The 22101-nt window shown below is 39.0% G+C and overlaps 1 pseudogene; it reads right to left on the bottom strand.

Moving 5' to 3' along the window:
* Nucleotides 1-20505: 20505 nt before the first annotated feature.
* LOC144705029 (small nucleolar RNA R71) lies at nucleotides 20506-20602 on the bottom strand (annotated as a pseudogene).
* Between the last annotated feature and the right edge of the window lie 1499 nt (nucleotides 20603-22101).

The raw sequence follows: 22101 nt of genomic DNA, 5'->3' as shown, positions 1-22101 counted from the left end.
GCTACATCCAATTTGGTATTATTAAGGACATATAAAAGTTTAGAATGACTTTAAGTCGATACATCTAGCCATGGCTTATAAAAAAGTAATATAATATTATTCATTGAAATATAAAATCTGGTCAATCTTGGTTCATATTTCTACACAAAGAATGATAAAGTTGAATCACTCATGTGTCATTAATAAACATAGTATATTTCAAAACGCTTACTGTAAAAAATTAAGGTAAAAAATACAAGATCAAAAGCCACTTAAATAAACTATGGTGTTGTATGTTTCTTACACACAATCCTCCATTGTTATGGGGTAAGGATGCAAACAATATTATGTTATTTGATTAAATAAATTTATAATATGTTTATTTTTTATGTTTTAAGTAGTTAATTAATTGAACATATCATGTTTTGCTTTATGGTCATTTTATGATACAATAAGGACCTGGAAAACTACATACGGCCTTAAAGTAAATAATTCAAGAACTGGTTACTCAAAAAAGTAATGTAGTAATTTTTTGTTTTCAGATCTACCCCTCAAATTCTTGCATTAAACATGAGATATCTCTATAATACCTAGGTCACTAGTTCAGTAATAAAATATATTGGGGAGGACTAACCCTTTAACTGAAGGCCAAAAGGAGCACATCAAAAACTTCTGAAACTAACTACATATCATTATATTGCTTCGAAACCCAACACATTATCATCCATTTTGACAGAATCAGGATACATGCCAGGATTTCATGTTTTATTATAGAATTGTTCATGTTCATGTTTTTCTTTGTATTCCACATATTTAATTGGTTGAAATTAATGTTAGAACTTTTATTTCAATATGAAATATACGTGAAAATCCATACAGAGTTTGATTTTAACTATAACTCATTCTTATGTCGGCAATTAACCAACTTATGATATTTTACATAACCTTTTCATATTCAACACTAGAAATAACAAACCAAATTAACTGCATTATAGAGTCTATGTCTCCTATTTAACCTATAGTAAGTGTAATAACTCAGGGATGCCAATCTGATGTCGGATGTCGTCTAGTATATCGTCTAGGACGTTGTCTAGGATATCGTCCGGTCGGCACCAAGTGTGATGGCTCAGTACCGATAAGGGATGGTGGTATCGAACGTCAACGGTGTCGTCATCTGGCGAATGCAACCCTAATGGGTTATGTAACTATGACGTGATGAATGGGTGTTCTACGTGTCATACGTGCGGACTCTGACTCGTGGGAAGCACCAAGCTCCAAGCTTGAACGGGTCACCGACTGATTGCGATGGTGGCCTCTCAAACCACATCCGAGCGATGAAGGCCTCTACGGCCAAACAGAATCTATCCATAGGGCTCGCACGTAATGGATGGTCTCATCTGTACGGGTGAGACACTCACAGAGTCGTAGTTTCCCGATTCCTGAGTCTTCTTCCTTGTCCTCGCATACAATGGAAAACTGCCAAATTGAGGAATCTTGGTTCTTAATCGACCGTAGTGTCTCTCGCCTTTCCTTCCTTCCTCTTTTCCCCTTGTTTCTTTCTCTCAAGGGAAAGACCAAGTCTAACAAGAATTCCTTTCTTTGAAATAAACGTGGTCTGCCTTGATTAGGGTGCCCTCTTCCCTTATAAAGGGGAAGGTCAAAATGGTCCCCTAATGTGGGTCAACAAAAGGGAGGAAAGTATATAATGGGCCCCCTCATTACAGGATAAACATGAGAAATTAAAACAAAATAAAAAGAAAAGGAAAACAAGAGACAAGGCACAAGGAAGGGTTTCAAAATGTCTAAGGAGCCTTCCCTGAATATTGGGATGTTAGCGACATCACGGACAAGGTACATTGTTCCCCTTGCACGTCAATTATATCACGTCTTATAGTGTATTTTTTGGCTTCACTCCACCACAGTCGAGCTAGAATACGTGAGGGATTATCTATCAAAAACTGCAAATTCACTGATTTCTTGGCGAGCGTGAACAGAATTATTTTGTTTGACGCCGTAGTCACCGTCGCCGCTCTGACGAGGGTCAGAAGATCATTGTCACTGTCATCAGTGACCTGTCCTAGAGCTCAAAACTCAGCAAATCCTCGTGAGTGGGGGCCTGCACGTACTTCCACCTAAGACATGTCATCACATAGTCACATATCCTTAGGGAGTTATCCGTCGAGCGACGTCATTGTCAACGTTCGACATCATCTAGGTATCTGAGCATCGTCTCGGTACCGTCGGATGACATTCCCGACAATGCCTGACATCAAATCAGAGCATCATCTCGGGACCGTCGAACAACATTCCTGATGATGCCTGACATAATATTGGTATCAGAGCATTGTCTCAGTACCGTCGGATGACATCCCTGATGACGTTTGACATCACACCTGTTCTGTGAACAATCCTACTAATACTATTAAACATTCTTAAGGTTCTCACTACATCTATGTGGAAATAAAACTATATCATTTAATTTTACTATCTAGATAGGAAATATAGTAATAAATATAAATATATTAAAAAAGTCTATCAGGACATGATAATATGATTGTGATGGTGCACACCATCAAATATCGTCGACGACGTCATGCGCCCTACCTGACACCATGGTCAAAGATCACGTAAAATTGCTCGAATTATCGCGTTTTGTTTTCTTCATTCTTTCTCGTGTTTCATGTTATTTTCTCATCTGGTTATCATCTTTTCGTCACATTTGCGACGCATCCCGTACATTCCTCATCGTCGATGTTCTCGGCCTACCAAAGACGGCCCCACGACACGACTCTATTATGGTCGTAGTCGATCGATTCTCCAAAATGGCCCACTTTATACCGTGCTCAAAGACCGCCGATGTGTCATGCGTAGCACGGTTATTTTTTGATGAGATCGTCCGCTTACATGTAGTACCATAGTCAATCGTGTCGGATCGCGATGTGCGATTCACTAGCTATTTCTGGAAGACCCTATGGGTCTTAATAGGGACGAAGCATAAATTTTCCACTGGCTATCATCCCCAAACGGATGGGCAAACTGAGGTAGTGAATCGTAGCTTAGGGAATTTACTTTGTTCAATCGTCGGAGAAAATCTCTCCGCGTGGGATCGTATCCTACCCCGTGCCGAATTTGCATTTAATTCTTCGGTGAACCGTACCACCGGTAGCACTCCGTTTGAGATAGTTTATGGTCAGATACCTCGTAAGCCTTTAGACCTTATCCCCATAGACGAGCATACAAGAGCTTCCGAGGATGGCATTGCATTTTCACAACATATTAAGGACATGCATCATGACATTCATGCATGTATTGCATCGCAAAACGAGAAGTACAAGGTCGCCGCTGATGTGGGTCGTAGGTCAGTTAGCTACACTGAGGGAGAACTTTTCATGGTCAGGTTGAGGCCCGAGAGATACTCTCCTTGGGTCGCTACGAAGCTTAATGCTCATAGTGCAGGGCCTTTCCCGATAGTCCGTGTGATCGGTGAGAACGCCTACGTTGTGGGTATCCCACCAGATTGGGGGATCTGTCCCACCTTCAATGTTAGCGATCTGGTCCGGTACCAACCTATGCCACCTATCATTGAGCCTCATAGCCCCTCGAGCCTTGGTAGTGAAGTGAGTGAGAGAAGCCATCTACCCCCTCCCGTCTTGTCCCCAATGAGGCATGAGCATGTCGAGTCGGTACTGGCGGAGATAATTAAAACTAAAGGGGAGCTCGTGGACCGCAGGTTCCTGGTGCACTGGCAGGGTTGACCGTCTTCCGACGATACATGGGTCTCAGAGGAGGAACTTCTTCAACTTCGATCGGAGCTCGTCCAACCCATTGAAGACGCCGTTGGTTTCAACTCGTCAGAGCCGCATTCTTCCCACCCCATGAGGATGATGGAGGACCATCCAGTCGACCACGCCCCGATCCATGGCCAGCCACATCGTAAAGCCCGAGCAAACGTGAAGAATCTACAATTTCACTACCAAGCTTGAGTATCGACATCGTCTTATCACTTTGCGTCGTGTGTCTTTATGTTCTTTCTTTCTTTTGTCGTCTTTGCATTATCGGGAGGGCCCCCCTGCACGAGTACCGGCCTCCTGAATTGTTTCCTTTATTTGAATTTGCTTAGTGTCCTCTTTATGGGAGGAAAACCTTGTTGGGTTTCTCTTTCCCTAAGGAACCCTCTTAAGGGTAGCCCAATAGGCTCCCCTTAAGAGGGGGGAGGGCCCAATAGGGCCACCTGTCTCCCCCCCCACAACTGCAACTTCCCCAATATAAGAAGGGAAGAGCAGATGTGGAGGGGTAAGAATTCATTATGGTTCAGGACTCATATCTTGTTTTATCAAGTTGGCAGTTATTTTGTTCTTTTTCTTCTGGTTCATCGTGCTTGTTTCTGTATGAAGAGGATTGTGTAGAAGAGGAAGAAGAAGCATTGAATTGTTGGAGCAGATCTTACCTGTCCAGTGATTTTGTATCTCATCACCGTCAACCTCTCGACCGTGCATTCACCATAGAAGGAAGAGCTCATCAAATTGGAAGAAAAAACGAAGTGTCAATTGCACTCTAGAAGAAATTATCGTGCGAGAAGAAGATAGCAAGTCCACGCTGCCCGTCCCTTTGATACTCCCCGTGAACCCAATATTGCCACGGGAGAATCAACATCGTCGATGCAAATTCTCGTCGGTCGTCTCTTCCTGGTTGATTCTGACCGTTCTTATAATCGAGCACAAAGGGCGCCGCCGTTAGATCCTCCTCCGCGGCATTTCTCCGCGGTCATCGTCACCGGGGAAATTGACTCGTTCATCAGTCTGCCCATTCCGGAATTCCCCTCGCAGATTCTCCCTCGATCATTCCTCGGGCCTTGTTATTTATTGTCGTGGAATATCAGCCATGCTGATGGATTGCTTGTTCGTGAACGACGTTTGGATTGGAGGGCTTATGGGTTAAATGATTGACCCTTCCCTACACGTATTGTTGTGAAGACACTCCAAACATCCTGAGTCAGCCACTCCATCGTATTTACCTCAACGGTGGAAGATTCTGCCCGAACTTTCTAAGGGCTTCATCGACGACGATGCCTCTAGATCAGGTCACCCGATTCCTCTCCCTTTTACATTGCGGCTTAGTTACGTCTTTCAGTGCTGATTCACGATTGCTCCTCTGCCAGGTGAGAATTGAATGTGAAATATAGGATAGCCACCTATTATTTGTCAGTTAATTTTCTTTGCTGCTATCGAGCCATTCGACTACGTGACAGTGCGGACGCTCTTGGAGGAATCTCGACCACCCACTATGTCGTCTCTTCGAGTTGATCACCTTGACCATTGGGAGCTTGATTGATTGAGAAAATCCGTCGTGTGTTGTCTAATTGATTTGCGCCTTGTCTCATTGATGATCGGTATATTTCTCGCTATTATTTTCTCACTGCATCATATCATTTTGCATCATTGACATTGTATTTTGTATTTATCATCTTGACGTAACGCGAGGAATCATTGAAGATCATTGTGTTACATCAAAATGTCCATGGGACAATGCCAGCATGGAGTTCGTCCTAGGGTTACCCCAGACTGCATGACGCCACAATTCCATCATTGTCGTCCACAAGTTTTCGAAGACGGCCCACTTTGTGCCTTGCATGAAAATGTCAGAAGCCAAGAAGGTTGGGAAATTGTTCTTTCGAGAAATTGTGCGCGTCCATGGCCTACCAACTTCGATCGTGACCGACTGAGACGTACGCTTCACAAGCTACTTCTGGAAGACCTTATAGAGCCTCCTCCGCATGAAGCTCAAATTCTCGACGGCCTACCTTCCTTAAACGACCGGTCAGACTGAGGTGGTCAGTTGAAGTTTGGGTAAACTGCTCTGGTCCGTAGTTGGTGAACACCTCACGACATGGGATTTGATAATCCCCCATGCCGAGTTCGCAGATAACTCCTCGGTGAACCGAACCACCGGGTTGAGCCCCTTTCAGATCGCCTATGGCCAATCCTCTCATGCCCACTTGATCTAGCACCCGTAGACCCTCGTGTTAGGGTATCCGAGGATGGTCTTCATTCACCCAACATGTTTCAACTTTGCATAAGCATATCCATGATAGGATCACTAGTCAGAATGCATTGTACAAGCAAGCTGTCGACTTGCACCGCGAACCCTGAGTTTTCAATATGGGAGACCTAGTGATGGTTAGGCTCAGGCTAGAGAGATACTCTCCCGGGGCGGCTACCAAGCTACATGCTCGTGGGGCCAGCCCATTCTCGATCCTCCGAAGAGTGGGCAATAATGCCTACATCATCAAAATTCCCCATACGTGGGAAATAAGCTCCACGTTCAACGTGGCAGACTTGGCTCCGTACCAAACCCCTTCTCACCCCCTTGACCTAGCCTCTCTAGACCCAATCAGTGTGAGTGAGTTTGTTGTGACCACTCCTCCGACTATTTCACCTGATTGGCACGAGGCAATCAATTGTGTACTATAACAGATAATTGACTATGCAGGGGTTGAGGTATCGAGAAGGTTCCTGGTGCGGTGGCTGCGTCTGACCAGCACAAACGACACAAGGATAACAAAAGTAGAGCTCCACCGCGTTCGAGCGGATCTACTCCAGCCGTTGCCGTCTATCCCACCCAACTCGCTAGAGTCGAGTTCTTCTAACCCCGGGAGGACTGATGGCGCGACGTAGTTCGAGCCCCAAGGAACGTCTTCAGAGATGCCACCATCCTCAATGACATCATTGATAGCTCGCGTTCAGCCTGCCTGAGAAGCCAAGGCGACTGTGTGCACTCTCGGATTCAGATATTCAAGGTAAAGGTGTATCGTATTTATTTTTTGTCATTTTTTCTGTCTTTTGAGTCGTGATTTCATCCGCGTTCTCTTAGGTTTCCCACCATCAGATTTTCTCAATTACCGGGATAGAAGCTTCGGGCTAGCCTTTTTCTTTCTCGTCCCCTCCAACTTCCCCGCCCCATTCTCCCTTTTCCCTTGACTTTTCTTTCTTTTCCTTTTTCTTGCGTTGTAGTAAGGGGAGAGTCCAATCTTTAAGGACCTCCCCCTTAATGGGCCTTAATCCCTTTATTTCCCCCTCTTTTGGTATTGCTAGGGTCCTATTCATGTCCACCCCTATAAAAGGAAAGGATGGGTGCCCTAGCCAGGTCAGACTTGTTTTCATTGAAATGTTATTGTGTTGAAGGAAGAAGCAGGTCCCGTCCAGAAGGAGGGGAAGGAGAAAGTGGGGAGGAGTGAGCCTAAAGGGAAGAAGATCCGGAAGTAGTGGAGGAGGGGGAAAATCAAATGCCCCTGACCACGGCTGCGTTCCACCCCCCCTACACAGAGATCTCCAGCCATCGCCTGGGCGTCGCCTCGTCACCGTACGGTGACCATATATGCCCCGAACGTGTCGAATCTACCTCCTGTGTGGTCTCCTGGGTCAAGAGAAGCTGCGTGGACATCCCCCCCTTTGCACGACCACCCTCGGAGCTGCTCTGACTCGCCGGTCCACCAGGTCTCCCGCGTTTCTCGACCATCTTGTGCTTGACCGGGCTTGCATTGACCGCCCTAGGCCGACTGATCGAGCGAGGTGCAGCCGCCTTGACTAGTGTCTACCCGCGTTGGGAAGCCCTGTTTGGCGACCGCTCCAAATCGTGCACACGTTATCCCATTCTCGGTCAACCCTAGTGCCCTGCTTGATTCCCCATCTGGAGTATTACACGTGCACCAACACGCAGCCCAACTACTGCCGCCTCCTCCAACCAGTTCCCCTGTCCGCTCTCACTCAGGGCTGTCCTACCCCACCGGTTCCCTTCTTTGGCACCTCCAACCATCGACATGGCCCGGGATTGAGCCGGACGCAACGACGTAGAAGACTATGGCACGCAGACACCAACGAGGTACCTCATCTCTCTCTGCCCGCACCTCTCTTATTTTTTGCAGTATTCCTTTGGTTGCCTTCACGGCGCACAGATTAGATAAAGGTGAGAGAGACTGGTTGAGCGTGAACTATGTCAAGCTTGAGCATCTCTGCAGTAGGAGTTGGGCCCGCCCGTCCCATGTGGGCCCTATAGATTCACTCCGTTTAGAGCCATAGCTGTCCTCGTTTCCTCTAACGAGACTCGAGAGGCCTACCTTCCCACTATCTGGCAACTCCGTCAAATTCAGAGGTCTGCATCTCTTGCTATTTGTCACTTGAACATTCAACATTTAGATGCATCACATGTTGTATCATAGAGTATTACCCATTTAGGGTCATCGTCGGACAATGACCCGGTCAACGTTGGATACCTTTACCTTGTATCGGCACCGAGCCATCACACTCGGTGTCGACTGGCTGGCATCCTTGACGTTGTCCGACACCAGATTCTCGCTGCCCCCATCGTTGGCTGTTCAGTGCAAATTCCACTCTCTGTGAATTTTACTCACCAGCACTGATCGTGAATAATGATGGTGAATTCCATGCCATTGGTTGTTTCATCCGAATTCCCCGCTCTTTGAACTCTAATCACCGGCACTGATCATGGATAATGATCGTGAATTCCAGGTCTTTGGTTGTTCTATCACTATTTATTTGATCGTGGCATTGGATTGTTCTCCGAATTGAATGTGACAATTGTTGTTATCATTCAACATCGTGGGAAACCAAACTCCTCAATGTTGAAAGCTTGTCCTTTTCTTCTCAATTGGGTGAACCTATGGATTGGTTAGATCCTGTTTTGAATGGGTGCTTCATTTGTCCTCTTAAAGGGATGTGTTGACAATTATGTGCCACATATATTTGCTCTGACATGCGTTGCTGAAACAATTTCCTTTGTTGATCTTCTAGACGTTGATTGATCATGGAGAACTAAACAACACCAAGTCAAGTTTATTCCCATCATCTTCCCTTTAATTTTTTAGCTTAATTACTCTCGTCAATGCTGGTGACATTGCTCCTCTGCTAGAGAGATTACTTTGTATACATAGGATTATCCACTCATTTTTAAAAATAGGGTTATCTTTCTTAGTGTTGTTCTAGAGTTAATAGCGACAAGGGTTGTGGATCTTTACGGGCAGGGATTGCCTCCCCATCGTCGTGTGTGTTCGAACAGATTTATCGGGTCATTGGGAGCCTGACGGCCATAGGCTTCTCATGTCACCCCTATCTGACAATCTATTTCCAAACAATTTATTACGCTTCATTATTTATTAATTTTTTTTGGTTTAAAAATTAAAATATTTTCATCCATCCTTGCATCATTGCATTCGTCCAAACCCTATGATATAACTCAACTTGACGACGTTGTCGCGTTGTTTTAATTTGGAACATTTGGATGTAAGAAGATATACCTATGATTGGGGAGTTTTTATGAAAAATATCTACTTACTATAAATAGGGGAAGACCTTAAATAAAATTCACCCAGGCCAGAATTTTTTGGGTCTTCCCCTTATTTTGCCTTCTCCCTAATACTCATGTGATCGCGATAGCTTAACAATGATGACAAAGGGTGAATAGAGCTCATCAAGTTGAAGGAGAACATTCGACGTGCCATTCAGAAGTGGAATGGATTAGGATGAAGAGCAGCATTAAAATCATCCAAAACGGAGTGCACAAAGTTGTTTTCACATGGTTTTGGGTCACTCTCATTCGGCATGATACCATGACCCATTCTGAACTCTCTAGAGCATGAATGGGCCCCATTCAACGGTTGAAAAGGGATTTGTTAAAAGTGGAATGGATTCCCCTTCATCCTGAATAGGGCGTAAGTGGGGCCCCATTCGACTTGAGCGGGGCCTCCTCTAAGCGGAACAGGCCCTTTCAGCTTGAACAAGGCCTCCCAAAAATTCACGGATGTCTTCTGTATCGAGGTTATTAATTTGATGGTTTCTGTGATGTCATTGTCATTCCCTTTGGAGTCTTCCTTAGCATGGAATCCTTGTCCTGATTTAGATAAAGCCTCCAGAACCCCAAAATAAGGTGGTTGTGCACCCATCAGAAACGTGGGCGAGAAGATGCAATCGCATAGCAATAGAATGTGTATATGCACTTGTTTAGGGTCGTCTGGAGTTCTAAGTGTTAAAGCATGGCATAGTTGGCTCCAGAAGTGCGGACACTACTGAATAAGCATTGAGCCCTGGAAGGTGGCTACAAAGGCTCATATCTTGCAGTTCAATTCCGTAAGTAATAGAAATAGTGATGATTGTTATGGTATGTGGGGTTGGAATAGTAGGCAGCAACCCAAGTAGCGGAAATTTGCATACCTTGATTATGTAGATCTTCACCAGTAAAACTAACATTCAATGATGTCATACATTTCAAAAGCCATTAGCAACATTATTGCTGCCAATGTCTCATGTGCGGATGACACCATTAACTTTGTTGTCAAAAACGCTATTTGATGTTGAAACCCCATTTTCACTAACAGGATTGATAATTTAAATAAAATATTAAGAAGGTGACAGCACACCCTTATTGATAAAATTGAACATTTGTGATGCATCATTATTGACAAGGTTATTTATGTCATCAGCATCTATGTCACCGTCATCATCAATCCCCCAAACATATTTCATAGGGTCTATGATAATATGCAATTCACACATGTTTTTGTATAATAATTAATGGATTTCTTGGGAAAAATTGATAAGTTATACTGCTTATTATCAATTTATTATTCAAATTTTCCTAAAGATATAAAATAGCTATTTTGAATTAATTTGAATATAATTTGATGTTTTAAGTTATTCCAATGGAAAATAAATTTTAAATAATAAAATTTGGTGAAAGTTTCATGTCTAAATGAAAAGATATTTGATTTTTCAGAATTTATATTGAATTTTAAATTAAAAGTGCAAAAAGAAGGCCCATTAAGCACCGACCCTGGCTGACAAGGTAGACACCTCTACGTGGTGAGCCATGTCAGCAACTAAGGGAGCAAATGGAACTAACAGGGCACGCATGGGCACATGCGTATGCAAGAGTGAGAGGAGCAATTGGCGAAGAAAATTTTTCAATATATAATATATGCCTAGTTATTTGTAACAAAAAATTATCTTAAAAGCTTCTATATGGGATTAACCTTCTTACTCGTTTAAGATGCAAGTGTGCCTCCTTTTCTTTTAGTTTTTTTTTCCAGGTCAAAGGTGCATCAATCGGACAGTCCACAAACATTACGGCTATTATGGGCAGAGATCTAACAGCCAGGAAGGAACTTGACTACAAAGAGAAGGTCCAGTGGTCCAGGGGTCTATCCATCGGACTGGTCATGTGCAATTGGAATATAAAGGAACTAGATCCAAAGGCCGAAAAAGAATCCGATTTTAAAGAAGAAGATATAGTGTTCCCGCGGTCCATCGATCAGATAGTTGGGGGCTGATCGGACAATTTTTGATCCAGATTTAACGGACGGAGAAGCAATCCAAAAATTAAGAGAAGATCCATCTGTGGAAAGTGATCTCGATTTGGATTATCAGATGATCCGATGGCTGAGGATCGTTCTGATCATAAGAAAATCAAGGAAAATGTCTAAAAATTGAAAAAATCCTAAAAATTGGCATTTTCAAAGGTCCATAGCGGTTGACCCGGATGGTTTTTTGACGCCGAATGTTTTTGGCAGTTTCATCTGATAACTACCAATTTTCTGTCCTACAGAACACCTATTAAATTGCCTCGAAGTAATTTTAAAAGTTATGTTTTGTGTGTACTCAGAATTCTGAAAAGTTGTGAAAGGAAAGAGTTTCCCAAGCATCCAGTTCTTCCATTTCCATGTGGCTTCGAGCAAGTGGCTAGTCGGAGTGAAACAAAGCCCAAGGAGACGTGAAGAATTGTGTTTTCATGAAAATGTTAGTGTACTACTTCTCTTATCATTTTTTGATTCATGTTTGAGTAAGATGCCAAGGCAACGGGGGAAATGTACGGGTCCATCAAGATATGAATGTGAGGAGAGCATCACTTGCACAGAGGTGAAAGCAAGGTTACATATGAATTAGATTTGTATTAAAAATTTTCTTAGAATAAATTTAGATTTGGATAAGTATCCCTAATTTAAACCACCATTTAGAGCTTTATGTTTTTTATCTATGAAAATAGATAAAGATAGTTCCCCTAACCTTCTCATCTTTCCATATTTACAAAGAATATCTAATTTAAATCTCGATAACTTTCCTCCCTGTGGATCTGTCATTGCTCACTCTATAGTTTGCTATTTAGGGATTAAGGAGTTATAAATTTATTGTATAAGTTGGTTTTCCTAAAGCGACACATTATAAACACTTAAAATCTACTTATAAATTGGCGCCGTTGTCGCGGAGGCAAGGCGTATTAAGATTTTATTAGATATTTGCTGAAATGGAATATTATAATTTTTCAAATTATGAAGGCCTCACAAGTTTGCTTTGTGTTTTTTGAATGGACGGCATGATGTTTGCACCCTAAACTATTTGAAATCAATTCAAAAGGATGCTCTCTGAGTTTCATTCAGAGGAGAAGTTAATAAGCAGAAAAAGACTCTCTAAGTGAAGAAGGCATGAATCAACATCAAGGTATGCACCAAAATAAAAATGAAGAACATGTTATGCGTAGAATGAGACTTAGAGATTACTCGGATCCTATCGAAAGGGAGAGTCATACTAGAATTACAGCACCTCTAGGAGAGAATGTTTTATTTAGAATTGATCCTCATATGCTCCAATTATTACCTAATTTTTATGAAATATTCAATTAAAAACCTTATGAATTAATTAAGTAATCTTGGGATATCTGTATGACTTGCAGTTATCCCACAGTATCACAAGAGAATTTAATAATGATGATATTCCCTGTTGCTTTAAGAGACAAAGCTAGAGAATGCTTTATATAATCAGGAGTAGATTTTCATAATTGGAGGGAACTAAAGAAGCACTTTCTTGGGAAATTTTAGGCGTATGGAAATACTAACTCCCTTAGGAAGTCCTCTAGAGATTTTACCCAAGTAGTTGACTCTTTCAGTGAACCACGGGAGAGATTTATGTCACTCACTAGGAACTGCCCTCATCATCGGATTCCCTCTGAGGAATTAGCTAAAAGTTTCTACTTATGTTTAAATGCTTATGAGTGACATATAGTAGATATAACTAGTGTTAGCATATTTGTAGAAATATGTGAAGATGAATCATTCCCCCTCATGGAAAAAATAGTTGAAAATTGGGCTTATCAACCAAAATTTTCTAACAATGGCAGAGATGCAGGACTTAGAAGAGGAGAGATCATTGATGTTAAAGCTGTAGAGCTGGAGTTAAAAATAGACAAAGTGGGAAGAGAAGTTGGGAAGATGGGAAAATTTGTAGACGAATTAGCACAAAATGATGTATTAATAATGCAGGGTCATGGACTTAACTTATCCCATCATGAGGCAAATAATATTTCTGGTCAAATTTGCTCTTTGTGCTCTAACTATGGTCATGCAGAAGAATCATGCCCTATGGGTGAGCAGGTTAATGCATTTGGCAGAAATGATGAGGCCCATGTGAATCAGCATGTGAAAGGAAACATAGGTAATCAAAATTGGAATAGAGGAGGGCAACAATCATTTCAAGCACAAGCAGGGGGGAACAACTTCCAACTCAAGCCCTACATGCATCATCCATTCGAATCAGGCTCTAATTGCCCTAAACCTTTTGTTTCTCATAGTTCTTATTCCAATAAAATGAATGATAATTATGCTGAACTAATTAGGGAGATTAAAGAAGACAAAAGGAGAATGCAAGAAATGATAGAGCAAATGAGAAAGGAGAACGAACAACTGAGAAGGAAGCAAGTAATCCAAGAGCAGCAGACATATCCTAAGGATGAAAGAAAAAAATGTAAAATATATGACAATGTTCAGATTGAACAACCCCAAGGTCAACTCCCTTCTTAACCTTTCATAAATCCTAACGATTTATGTTTAATTAATGATGATGCTTTTAATCATGAATCTTTTCTTAATAATTTTGATGTGAAGGCTGTATCCAAACTTAGGAATGGGAAAATATTAGGAGCTGATGATGAATCATTGGGTAAGGGAGTTTTAGCAGAAAACATAGATAATCATGATAACATTAGTAGAGAACATACGACAGTCAAGCCAGAACCTAACGAGTATGTTCCAACAATACCTTTTCATTGTGCACTTAAATCCTCTAAGGATAAACCTAAAGATTCCCATTTGTTAAATATATATTTAAGGAAACTACAATTACCATTCCTTTTGTAGAGGTCATCCAAAAGATTCCCTCATACTCACGATTTGTTAAAGAGCTCTGTCCACCATATAGGAAACCCAATAAGGTTCATCTCCCTGAGAGTATTAGTTCAATTTTGACTAGATGAAATTCGTAAGAAAAAACAGATCCAGGAGCTCCATTAATAAGATGTGAAACAGAGGGAATGGTATTTAATAGGTCCCTTTTAGATTCCAGAGCTAGCGTCAATGTAATGCCTAAAGCCCTTTATGATAAATTGAAATTTGCAGATTTGGAACCACTCATGACTGAACTCCATTTAGCAGATGGATCTATTAAAGAGCCTCATGGGAAATTAGAGGACGTGATAGTTAAGGTAGCAAATTGTCACTCTAGTAGACTTTGTACTTGTAAATATGAAGATTATAGGAAATTTGAGTAATGCACCAATCATTCTGAGGAGACCATTTTTAGCAACAGCAAAAGCAACAACCGATTGGGAGAAAGGGATTATTTTGTTTAAATTAGGAACACATACTATTAGATTATCCACTTTCAATGCTATAAAAGGTCCTAAAGATGTTGGTGAAGATAATTGTTTTTGAAATCTAGCAGAACAAGATGATATTGGGTTTGAATTAAATTTTAATGGGTTATTATCCACTAACGATGAAGAAATTAATAAGAAAGAACTTGATCATCTCCCAAGTTTTTTCTCTTGTTCTATATATTTAAAAACCTTATCGTCTCATCTCAAAAATGTATTTTTGGGCGAAAGAAAACATTTTCCTGTACTTATTTCAGCATTATTAACGCCCAAGCAAGAGCATAAATTAATACAAGTACTAACTTTGTATAAATCAGCTATTGCATGTGACATTGATGATATCAAATGAATTAGCCTAAGAACACTTGTGAGCATGGAATTTTCACTAAAGAAAATTCTAAACCTTCTAGACAACCTCAGCGAAGGCTTAATCCACACATGCTTGAGGTGATTAAAAAAGAAATTTTGAAATGGCTTGAAGCTGATTTTATCTATGTTATTTCAGATAGTCCATGGGTCGGTCCAATACATATAGTTCCCAAGAAATCATGAACTACAGTAAAGATCAATGACAAAGGGGAAGAAGTACAAACAATAGTCACATCATGTTGAAGATTATGCATTGATTATAAAAAACTCAACTCAGTTATAAAGAAATATCATTATCCCGTGCCTTTTAATGATCAAATTATTGAAAATCTTCAGGGAAACATTTCTATTGTTTTCTTGATGGACAATCAAGATATAATCAGATAGAAATCTACAAAAACTATCAAGAAAAAACCACATTTGAAGGTCGAGTAGGAATGTTTGCATTTAAACAAATGCCATTTGGGTTATGTAATGCACCGGCTACTTTCCAAAGATGTATGAATGCTAGGTTCTCAGGTCTTCCCACTGAATGCTTACAAATATGCATGGATGATTTTTCAGTTTTTGGCTCATCTTTTGATTCATTTTTGTCTAACTTATCTAAGGTTTTGCAGATTTTTGTGGAGAACAAATTAGTTATGAGTTGGAAAAAATCTCAATTTATGGTGGAGGGAATAGTTCTAGGACATCACATCAACAAGGGCGGGAAAGAGGTGGAAAAAGGAAAGGTCGAAGTGATGAAGAACTTACCTCTTCCAACCACAATCAAGCAGCATAGAGGTTTTCTTCGGCATGCTGGCTTCTATCGAAGATTCATAAAGGATTTCGCTACAATCTCCAAACCCTTAACATATTTATGATCTAAAGAGGCTGATTTTATACTAGATAAAAAAGCTAAAAACTCTTGTTTTCTGATTAAAGAAGCGTTGATCAATGCTCTTGTTTTACAAGCTCCAAATTGGAATCTTATGTTTGAATTAGTGTGTAATGCTTCAGATTTTATAATAGAAGCAGTGTCACGACAATGGGTAGATAAGAAGCTAGTAGCCATTTACTATGCTAGCAAGACTTTGGGAGGCGCCCAGGTAAACTATACAACAACAGAAAAAGAATTGCTAGCTATGGTTTATGCCATATAAAAGTTTCGTTCATATTATTAGGTACCAAAATTATTATTTTTACTCATCATGATGTTTTTAAACTTTTACTTTAAAAAAAGGAAACTAAACCAAGACTTATAAGTTGGATGTTGTTGATGCAAATTTTTGATTTGGAAATAAATGATATGCGTGGTGTAGAAAATTTTGTACCCAATCATATATCTAGGTTAGATGAAAACATTTCAACTCGAGTCATAGATACATTTCCTGATGAGCACATATTAGAGACGAATACCAAACACTTACCTTGGTATGCATACTTTGTTAATTATATTGTTTCAGGATTAATTCCCGAAGATTGGAATGTCCGTGATAGGAAATGTTTTTTAGAGATATTACATTTTATTTCTATGATGAAAAAGAATTATTTCATTCAGGAGTAGATCACATCTACCAAAGATGTGTACTAGAAGAAGAACAACGAAATGTTTTTTAGTATGTGCCACTCATCTTTTGGTGGAGGACATTATGCCAGTAAAATAACTGCTTTTAAAGTTTTACAATGTGGATATGATTAGCCAACTCTATTGAACGATGCTTTCAAGTTTTGTTCTAGTTGCTTAAAATGTCAGGCTGCAGTTAACATCAAGGCAAAGGTCCGAATGCCTCTACAACCAGTAATTGAGGTAGAAAATTTTGATTTATGGGGTATTGATTTCATGGGTCTGTTTCCCACTTCGAATGGTTATGAATACAATCTTATATCTGTAGATTATGTAACTAGGTGGGTAGAAGGATTATTCAGATGAAGAATGATATCTCCCACTGTTTGCAATTCTCAACCCCTAGCTTTTTATATAATCATTTTTTATGCATTGGGGGCCATGCATATTTTAAGTTGGGGGGGGGGGAGTGAATTTTAGAAAATATTATTATGCTACTGTTTAGAATTCCCATTGTTTAATGAGACTTTGTCATTTGAGTTCCTTATAAGTTAATGGATGAGATTTGATTCATTAGTTGTAATTTTAGGATCATGAAATCTAGAGCCTCCAATGGATTAATTAGTGGTTGACCTTCTCGAGGTGGGATTCTAAAAAGGCACCAAGGAAAAATTGGGTAATCACATAATGACCGTGCTATAGAGACGGAGTGATTTGGAGAGAAAGAGAGAGAGAGAAAAAAAAGTGAGGATTACCTTCCTTACCCTGATGTTAGCCAAACCTACCTAGTGTAGGGATTCTTCACAACTCATATTCCTCTAAAGAGTGTATTGAGACTTTCTTTGACTGACCTATTTTTGATATGATGAGCCTTACATTATTTCCATTATGTAGTACCCACCTCGAGCCTCATTCTGATTCTAAGATCCCAGGTAATGTCAAGCATGTTTTCCTTCATCATACATCATTACAGTCTGCCATCTTATACATTCATTGCACATCTTGTGATATCGTTATCATTGATATTCATTCATTATGTTCTCAGCATAAGTTCATAATTTCTTAAAACAAATAACGAAAAAGGAAGAAAATAAATAAAAAAGCAAAAAAGGAAGAAATGATAAAAGGGAGGTGAAGAAGAGATGCACTTGTTTCCATCATTCTGTTCATTCCATCTGCATCTACTCCATCTATCATCCATACATTGTCCATATCGTGCATGCATATTATCTGGGATACTACTGATAACTTGCAAATTAACATGATTAATTAATGAATTTTATATTATATTTATGTGTTTTAATGACTATATTTCCATGTTATCATATTAAAATAAAGATAGATCATCTAACCTTTCATTTTATTATTAATTCTGATTTTTTATCATTTTTTATGGAATTTAACTTCATTTCAGTGAAGAAATATTTTTTACAGGGTTTTAAATACTTGGCTAAAGGTTGGTAAGTGTTTCCATGATTTTTCTGGAATTTTCCATATTTTTATATAATTTTTTTACCATTATATAGCCAAGAAATGATTTTTACATATTTAAATAACACATATATTATTTATTTGGCATTTATAATATATTTAAATATTTACTAAGGAGTATCCACGTCATTCGCCCGGGCGAATAAATGGATATATTTATTTAAATAAGAATAAAGAGAGAGAGAGAATGAGTGGTTATTATTATATAATAAATAGAGAGAAGAGAGAGAGAAGAATAGTCAACATAAGCGGCTATGATTTAAAATATATAAAAGAGAGAAGAGAGAGAGAAGAATAGTCAACATAAGTGGCTATGATTTAAAATATTTAAAGAGAGAAGAGAGAGAAGAATAGCGGCTTATGATTTAAAATAAAAGAGAGAAGAATGGTCAAAGATTACGGCTAAGAGAATAAAAAATATAAATTTTTTTTAAAAAAAAAACCTTTTGTCCTTTTCTTTTGTTTTTATTATTTCAGGGTGACGTGGAGAATTCCTAGCCGTTCAAATGACGAAATCACTTGCCAATGATTGCGGGCGGACGACGCGCACAACAACGTGTCAGGGCGTGATCCGAGAAAGCGGAAAACGAGAAATAATCATGCTAGCCAATCAAAACGGGCCATTTCCAAGCTTATTGGAGGAGAGATAAATAAATCCAACGGCTCAGATTTTTTCTCACTAAAACCTTGCTATCTTGAGATCTACATGTCCGATTGGGCTGAAATTTTGAGGGTAGGTTCGTCTTTTCCCCCTCTACAATCCAGACGGTTGGATCTTTAAATGGAGGTCTGGAAAAGGGCGAAAATCACTTTTGGAGGCTCTCCCCAAGCAATTGGCCAGGAAGGACACAGGAGGCATTCTAGAAGTCGTCAGATCTGGATCTCTTTATCAAATTTGTAAGTTTCTGAATTGTATTTGATCATCTTCTAGAACGATTCAAACGCTTTGGCATGGGCGAAATGTACATGCCCTAGATTCATGTTTTGAATGCATCAGCACTTCTTTTTGATTTGGATTCAAGATCTGACTTTTGATAATTAATTCTTAATCATTTTAGGACATTTCTGCTTCATTACATTTTTAATTTAGGGTCGAAATTGGGGCTTTCCCCAATTTCTTCACTTTCTCTCTCTAGGTTAATTTGTTTTGTTTCTCTCTCTATATTTCGGTTTTTATTTTTTAGGAATTTAATTTAATATATAAAAAACCCAAAAATAAAATTTGAACCGAAAATTCATCCATTTTGAACTCCAATTCAAAAATCACTTTCTTGATTATTAAATTCCCAATTTTAATTCTGAAAATTATTATAAATTTTATTAAATTGGGAAATTAATAATTTATATTTTTATGAGCTTAAAATAATAATAATATTATTATCTGGAATTATCTGACCGAAATCAAAATTAAGTTTTACTTAATTTTGATTATTTTAAGAATATTATTTGATATTAATTGAATTAAATATTGCAAAATTCAAAATTACTTGACTTGATTCATAAAAATTGTTTGAAAATTCTGAATTGTTGTCTCCTTGCGGATCGACCCCTTGCTTGCTCTATATTCTTATTTAGTAATTAAGGGAATTATAAATTTATTGCATAAGTCTAAAAAGCGCAACGACCACGTAATTTTATGTGATTTTTTGGCTTATCAATTGGCGCCGTTGCCGGGGACGCACGGTTTGAATTTTTAAATTATTCTGTGTGGATTCATTACTCTTTATTTTTTATATTAAGTCTTGGATTGAGCTGAATTTTGCAATTATTTTGTGAATTTTGGATGAAATAGTGAAATTGAAAAAAAAAAAATTCATCATTGCATAATTAATTTTTCTTGTTCATCAAAACTGATTATTTTTTATATTGATGTGTTTAACATTGCATGTTCGGTAGGAGATCTTTAAAACCTCATCTCGTGAATCTTGAAACAGTTAGTAGAACTCCTAGTTTTGATTGTATTTTTGAAAGCTCCGAAGGCGAAAATCAGCATTTTTGTGACTTAATGGAGAATAATCAAAATTTTGGGGTTGAACAGGGTGTTAGAAGAATGAGATTGAGAGAATTTTCTGACCCTATAGAGAGTGAAACCTACACTAAAATATCTGCTCCTTTACCAGAAAATGTTAATTTTAGAATTGACCCGAATATGATTAATCAATTGCCTACATTTTATGGAAGATTTAATGAGGAGCCTTATGAGTTTTTGGAAGAGTATAACCAGATTTGTTCTGCTTATAGTTATGCAGGTGTTCCTCAGGAAATTCTCAAACTAAGGTTATTTCCGTTTGCTTTGAAAGATAGGGCAAAAGATTGGTTTAAAGGGGTAGGTCAAGAATTTCAATCTTGGAGTGAAATGCAAGCTTGCTTTTTAAAGAGATTCTTTTCTTATGGAAAGACATCTTCAATTAAGAAACATATAAGAGATTTTTGTCAAGGAACTGACACTCTAGGAGAAGCATGGGAGAGATTCATGTCACTCACTAGGAAGTGCCCACATCATGGCATACCATCTCATGAATTGGTTGAAATTTTTTATGGTGGATTGAATGATCAGGAAAGGCATCTAGTGGATATATCTAGTGGAGGAATGTTCCTTGATACCCATGCAGATGAATCCATGAAATTGATGGAAAAATTAGTAGAAGATTGGACATATCGTCAAAGTTTTTCGTACACTAACCGAAGTGCAGGTCCCAAGCGTGGAGGAATCATTGACGTCAAGGCAGTTGAACCGGAGATCAGGATTGATAAGCTAGAAAGAGAAATGAGCAATATTGGTAAAACAGTTAAAGATATGAGCAATGATATTAAATCTTTTTTGCAGGAGTCTAAAGGAAAGGCGAATGCAAACGAGGGCAACAATTCCACTAACAACCCTTGTTGTTTTTGTTCTAGTGAATAACATTCTGATGAGGCTTGTCCTATGGTTGAACAGGTTAATGTATTTGGGAGACAAGATGCAGGTCAAAACCAATGGAATGCACGACCTAATCAAAATTGGAGCAAAGGAGGAAACAACAATTTCGCCTCAAAGCAATTCGCCCCGCAACCATATCAACAAAATTTTCAAAATTTTTCTAAGCCCTTTTACTCTCGTCCTAACAACAATAATGACAACACTAACTCTACTTTAATGGATTTTATCAGGGAAATACAGGAAGAGAGAAAAAGCATGCATGAGGAAAGGAAGATGTTGATGCAAACTTTAGAAGAGCACAAGAAGGAAATTGAGATGCTCAAGCGAGTACAAGGGATTCAAGCACAACAACCTGCTCTCAGGATGAAAGGTAAATCAGAAGAAATCCTTCTAAGAGAAGGACATCCAGGTCAACTCCCTACCCAACCTAATATAAATCCTAGAAATATCATGTTGTGTGTAGATAGAAATTTAGAATCATCATGTTGTGTGTCTTCCGAAATTTTAAATGAATCTTGCATTGGTGAAAATAATAATGTTGCATCATGTCATGATTTTACAAATAATATTTTACATGGCTTTGAAGAAGATATGATTAATGATGAACATGTGAGTGTGATTTCAAAATTACGAAGTGGGAAGGTTTTGTTAGATACTCATAAAAAAAATGTAGGATTGTCGGAGCATCAAGATAAAGAAAATGGAGAGATGGAAAATGATCAACAAGATAAGGGTGGCCAGGATGAGGAAAGGCATCCACGAATGGCAGACCCTAATCCAATTGATTATAGACCACCCATTCCATTTCCTAGTGCTTTAAATATATCCAAGCAAAACCTGAAAATTCTCATTTGCTTGAAATATTTAAAAATGCAACCATCACTATTCCACTGACTGAGGCAATACAAAATATTCCTTCTTATGCAAAATATGTGAAGGAACTATGTACACCTTCTAGAAAGCAGAAAAAGGTACAACTTTCTGAAAATATCAGTTCAATTTTATTGAATGATATTCCTAGGAAAAGAAGAGATCCGGGTGCTCCTCTCATTAAATGTGAAATAGGAGGCATGGTTTTTAGTAAATC

Source organism: Wolffia australiana, chromosome 6 (genome assembly GCF_029677425.1).
Source record: "Wolffia australiana isolate 7733 chromosome 6, ASM2967742v1".
In the NCBI taxonomy this organism is placed as follows: domain Eukaryota; kingdom Viridiplantae; phylum Streptophyta; class Magnoliopsida; order Alismatales; family Araceae; genus Wolffia; species Wolffia australiana.
This window is presented reverse-complemented; position numbering and strand designations above follow the sequence as displayed.